The 5,622-nt window shown below is 55.6% G+C and overlaps 1 pseudogene; it reads right to left on the minus strand.

The window, feature by feature from the left end:
- LOC119367291 overlaps window positions 1–5,622 on the minus strand; it is a 12,397-nt pseudogene that overhangs the window by 5,598 nt on the left and 1,177 nt on the right.

Here is a 5,622-nt window from a genome sequence, read left to right on the forward strand (position 1 = left end):
TTGCATACCCATGTAATTAGGATCACAAGCCTGCGTGCCTTATGACTCGGGCAATGCCCGGTGTATATAAACCCTTGTTGTAACACTTGATCAATACAGAGAGTAATTTGATCCTCCAACTGTACATGCCTCCTCCTTGGGCGAGTTCCCCGTGCAGCAGCTTTGTGCTCCGTGCGTGCGACTGGTCCGGGATGTCGGCGCCGAACCGGAGGAAGCCACGCCGCTTGTCGTGCCCCTTGCCGACGAGGCAATACGAGAAGCGTGAGGCGGCGAAGCCGCGGTCAGAGAGCTACCGGATGAAGGAGGTCGGGTGCCTGTTTAGGCTCATGACGCCGGCCCAGACGTCGTGGTTAATGAAGTTGTGCGTGGTGTGCGCGCAGCCGAGCACAAGGCCGTCCACTTCGCTGATGGGGCTGCCGGGGCCGCTACCGTCGAAGACGAAGTTGTTAGTGCTAAGGAGGCCATGCGCTCTTGAGCCCTCGTACTGGAACTTGACGTCGAAGGTGCACCGGCCCTGCCCCTGGCCGGCGCGCTTGTACGGAGCCGTGCAATGAGGGTCTGTGGACGCAATGAAGTGGTAATGAGGGGAGACGGCAGTGTTGAAGACGGAGCCGTCCTGCTTCTTCTCCAGTATGCATGGCTGGCACCTCATCCACGTTAGGGGGTGGACGAGATCCAGCGCGAGCTTGTAGAAGTACTGGGTTCCGCCGCCGCCAATTCCAACACAGACGCTGTATATGGCCCCCGAATATGGGATCATTGTTAGACTGTATATATACGTAGCCTTTGTATGCATGTACTGTAACGTTGTATTGTTCCCCTTGGATACCTCTATATAATGAGATAGCCACACCCTGGGTTAGGGGTGTCGAGTAGTTCTCTAATCATATGTCTTACATGGTATCAGATTAGGTTTCGATGTCTTCCGCTAGAGCCGCCACCGCCGCTGTCGCGCCGACCTCGGTTGCTCCGCCGCCGCGGTGCCGGCCCTCGCTACTGCCCCACCGTTCCTCGCCTCGCTGCCTCTCGCGATGGCTTACGGTGCCTCATTGTCGCCTCACTCCCCGATCGGATCGGGAGACCGCGTCGCCACCCCGACCGGTGGGTGCCCCCTGGCGTTGCTCCTCCTGTGGGTGGCGTTCCCGCGATCCATGGTGGGCCGCCGCCGCCGTCGTCTTGGCCGGCGCCGCCCCAACCCTATGATGCGCCACCGCCGCCGTCCTCTTGGCCGGCGCCGCCCCAACCCTATGGTGCGCCGCCCTCGCAGCAGCCATATGGCGGGGCTCATCACTACTACGGCGCGCCGCTGCCGCTGCCCTACTCGGCACCCACGCCGCCTCAACCCTACCTGGCGTCCTACCCGCACCCTCAACGGGCTGCGGCTGGCTCGCCGCACGTGGCTCAGGCCGCGGCAAACCACGGCCCCGGGGGCACACTACGGCGCTCCTGGGGTGGTCTCCCTCGGATCCTACCCGCCCTACTCGATGTATCCTGGGGTGGCCTCGTCGATGGGCTTGTCTGCATCGCCGCATGCCCACGCTGATTCGGCCACGGTGCCGGCGCCATTCTACTTCTCGCATCTGCTGCCGGTGAAGCTCGCGCCGGACAACTACCTGTCCTGGCATGCCCAGGTGCTCCCTCTTCTGCGGAGTCGCTATCTGGAGGGCTACGTTGATGGTTCCATCCCATGTTCGCCCTCTCACCACCCGGTGTATCACACCTGGGTGGCTCAGGATCAGGCCATCCTCTCCGCCATCCAGTCCTCGCTCACCCCGAGCGTCTCGTCACTGGTCATCTTCGCCGCTACGTCCTGGGAGGCATGGGCGGCGCTTCACACCAGTTTTGCCTCTCAGTCTCAGGCGCATGCTCACTCTATATGCACCGAGCTGGGTCTGACGAAGCTTGGTGACCTCAGCATCACCGACTACTTCAACAAGATGCGGGGTCTCACCGACACGTTGGCCTCAGTTGGTCAGTCGCTGCAGGATGAGGAGTTCACCACCTTCATGCTTAATGGGCTTGATTATGACAATCTCATTGAGAATGTTCATGGCCGCGATGACACGCTCCCACCTCATGAGCTCTATGCACGTCTGCTTGGCCGTGAGCAGCACATTAAGGCATGCCGGGCCTCCCCCAGTTTCGCCTCCGCCAATGCCGCAACTCATGGCAAGCCCCAGCGGTCATCATCTTCAGGTGGCAGAACGGCACTGCCTTCACAACCGGCCTCGCGGGGCAATGCTCCGACCATCACGGGTGGTAACCCGCCGGTGGCGTGTCGTTCTTCTTGTGGTGCCCCACAGGACTGCCAGTTGTGTGGCCTTGAGCGCCGCGCCACATTGCCTCTCACTGTCATCGTTGCTACAAGCAAGATTTTCTGGGCCTCGACAACAATGGAAAAGGGAACGACAAGCAGGCCGCCGCCGCTGTGACAAGTCATGATCATGGCCGCACTCCGTCTTACTCCGTTGATCCTGCATGGTACATGGACACTTGAGCTACCAACCACCTCACCGGTGAGATGGGTAAGCTCTCTACTCAGGAGCCATATCGTGGTCATGATCAGGTGCACACCGCCAGTGGAGCAGGTATGCGCATCTTCCATGTTGGTCAGGCCTCTCTCCTTGCACACAATTTTCGCACATTACATCTATCTAATGTCCTTCGTGTTCCTTCTGCTACGCGTAGTTTGTTGTCCATCCCTCAACTTACTCGTGATAATAATGTCCTTGCTGAGTTTAACCCTTTTCGTTTCTTTATCAAGGATCGGGACACGAGGGCCGTTCTACTTAGCGGTCATCTTTGCCATGGCATGTATGCACTTGATGCGCCGCACCCACCTTCCATGCCGTCCTCCCCTCAGGTGTTCAGTGGTGTTCGTGTCTCGCCTACACACTGGCATGCGCGCCTTGGTCACCCGGCGGCTCCCATAGTTCGACATGTTTTGCATCGTCATGATCTACCAGTTGTGTCCAATAAAACTGGTGAAACTATTTGTGATGCCTGTCAGCAGGGCAAGAGTCATCAACTTGCTTTTTCAGAGTCTAGTCGTGTTGTGAAACATCCTCTTGAGCTTGTCTTTTCTGATGTATGGGGTCATGCTCAGACATCTGTTAGCGGTCACAATTATTATGTCAGTTTCGTTGATGCTTACAGCCATTTCACTTGGTTATATCTTATTAAGCGTAAGTCTGATGTGTTCGATGTCTTCATTCAGTTTCAAACACACGTTGAGCGTCTTCTTAAGCAGAAAATCATCCATGTACAATCTGACTAGGGGGGGGTGAATAACACAACCTCAACTCGTTTTTTAACAAACTTGGGATTTTGCACCACGTGTCATGTCCTCATACACATCAGCAGAATGGCACTGCCGAGCGTAAGCATCATCATCTTGTTGAAACTGGCTTAACCTTGCTAGCTCATGCATCTGTCCCGTTTCAGTTCTGGAGTGATGATTTCTCCACAGCTTGCTTTCTTATAAACAGGCTTCCCTCGAGACTTCTGAAAATGCAAACCCCGCTTGAACTTCTGCTTAATGAGATTCCAGACTACACATTCTTCAAAGTGTTCAGGTGTGCATGTTGGCCTCACCTATATCCGTACAACAAGCGCAAGCTAGAGTTTCGGTCTAAGAAGTGCATTTTTCTCGGGTATAGTTCTCTTCACAAAGGGTACAAGTGCTTACATGTTCCTACCAACCGCGTCTACATCTCTCGTGACGTTGTGTTTGATGAAAATGTATTCCCTTTCCATGCACTTCCGACTAACTTTACCACTTCTACACCACCGGTGCCCGTGTCTACACCTACGCCTGATCAATTAGTGGATGTTGCATATGCCCCTGCGTTGCTTCCTAATCATGCTGCAGGTATTGGACGCGGTGCTCGGCTCGAGATGCTTGATGAATAGGTCACGGATGAGCCTTCTGATTGGGACGTGCATGCGCCATGCATGACGAGCGCCACCCGCCAACCCATGTCCGTCTCGCCTGTGGAGGCTCCCCCGACTGCCTCGCGGGCGCTGGGTCTGCTCGGCTCCATGCCGGCCCCGCCTGGCTCCATGTTGGCTCCGCGGGTGCTGGTCTCACCAGCGCCAGCCTGGCCTGGCTCGCGGGCCTCGTCTGCGCCAGTGCCCGCCTCGCCTGGCTCGCAGGCCTCGCCAGCGCCAGCCTCGCGTGGCTCGCCCGGGCCACTGGCGGGCCTCTCGCCCGGGCCGGCTGCGGCTGCCTCTGGCCTGGAGGTGCCGTCACCTGCTCCGGCCCAGTCTGTCTTGGCGCCAGGGTTGCTGACCAACCCTGCTTCGGTCCCCTGTGAGCCCGACTCGCCTGACTCTGTGCCGGCCTCGTCAACATCCTCTGCTGCACCGACTTTGCCAGCAGGACCTGCTGTCACTCTTCGTCCTTGCACATGGAGCCAATCCGGTGTCTTTTGTCCGAAGGAGCGCACGGATGGGACGGTTGCATGTCTTGCTGCGTGCATGTCTCACACTGCCGCTGATCCCACTGCAGAGCCTCGTCACTTTTAGGCTGCACTGAGTATTCCTCATTGGCATGATGCAATGGAACAAGAGTTTCAGGCTCTACAAAAGAATAACACTTGGCGTCTTGTTCCTCCTGTGTCTGGTGTCAACGTCATTGATTCCAAGTGGGTTTTCAAAGTCAAGAGACATGCTGATGGCTCCATTGAAGGCTACAAGGCACGGTTAGTTGCCAAGGGCTTCAAACAGAGGTATGGTCTTGATTATGAAGACACGTTCAGTCCAGTCATCAAGCCTACTACCATTCGATTACTACTGTCTCTTGCGGTTACTCGCGGATGATTCCTTCGTCAGCTTGATGTGCAGAACGTTTTCCTATATGGCATTCTGGAGGAGGAGGTTTATATGCATCAGCCGCCTGGTTTTGTTGATCCGACACGACCTCATCATCTCTGTCGTCTGGTTAAGGCACTGTATGGACTCAAACAGGCTCCTCGTGCGTGGCATGCTCGCCTTGGATCTGTTCTTCGGGCTCTTGGGTTTACTCCCTCCACTGCTGATATGTCACTGTTTCTCCTCCAGCACCCTGAGGTTACGATGTATCTATTGGTTTATGTTGATGATATCATTCTCATCGGTTCCTCTGTTGCTGCCGCTGATCGCCTTGTGATTGCTCTCCGTGATGATTTTGCTGTCAAGGATTTAGGTGCTCTTCATTTTTTCCTTGGTCTTGAGGTTTCACGGTCCACTGCTGGTTTGACTCTCACTCAGAAAAAGTACTCCTTGGACTTGTTGCGTCATGCTGGAATGCTCAAATGCAAACATGTTAACACTCCGATGTCTACCCCTGATCGGTTGTCTGCTCTTGATGGTGACTCTCTCTCTCTCTCGTCTGATGATGCTACTGAGTATCGTAGTCTCGTTGGTGGTCTGCAATACCTTACTATTACCAGGCCTGCTATCTCCTATGCAGTCAACCGTGTCTGTCAGTTTCTGCATGCACCCAGGACGTCTCACTGGTCAGCTGTGAAGCGTATTTTGTGCTATGTCAGTCTTACTGCCTCCTATGGCTTGCTTCTTCAGTCTGCACCGTCGTATGAGCTCTCGGCTTTTTCTGATGCAGACTGGGCTGGTAGTCCTGAT

The sequence above is a fragment of the Triticum dicoccoides genome, chromosome 2B, assembly GCF_002162155.2.
Source record: "Triticum dicoccoides isolate Atlit2015 ecotype Zavitan chromosome 2B, WEW_v2.0, whole genome shotgun sequence".
In the NCBI taxonomy this organism is placed as follows: domain Eukaryota; kingdom Viridiplantae; phylum Streptophyta; class Magnoliopsida; order Poales; family Poaceae; genus Triticum; species Triticum dicoccoides.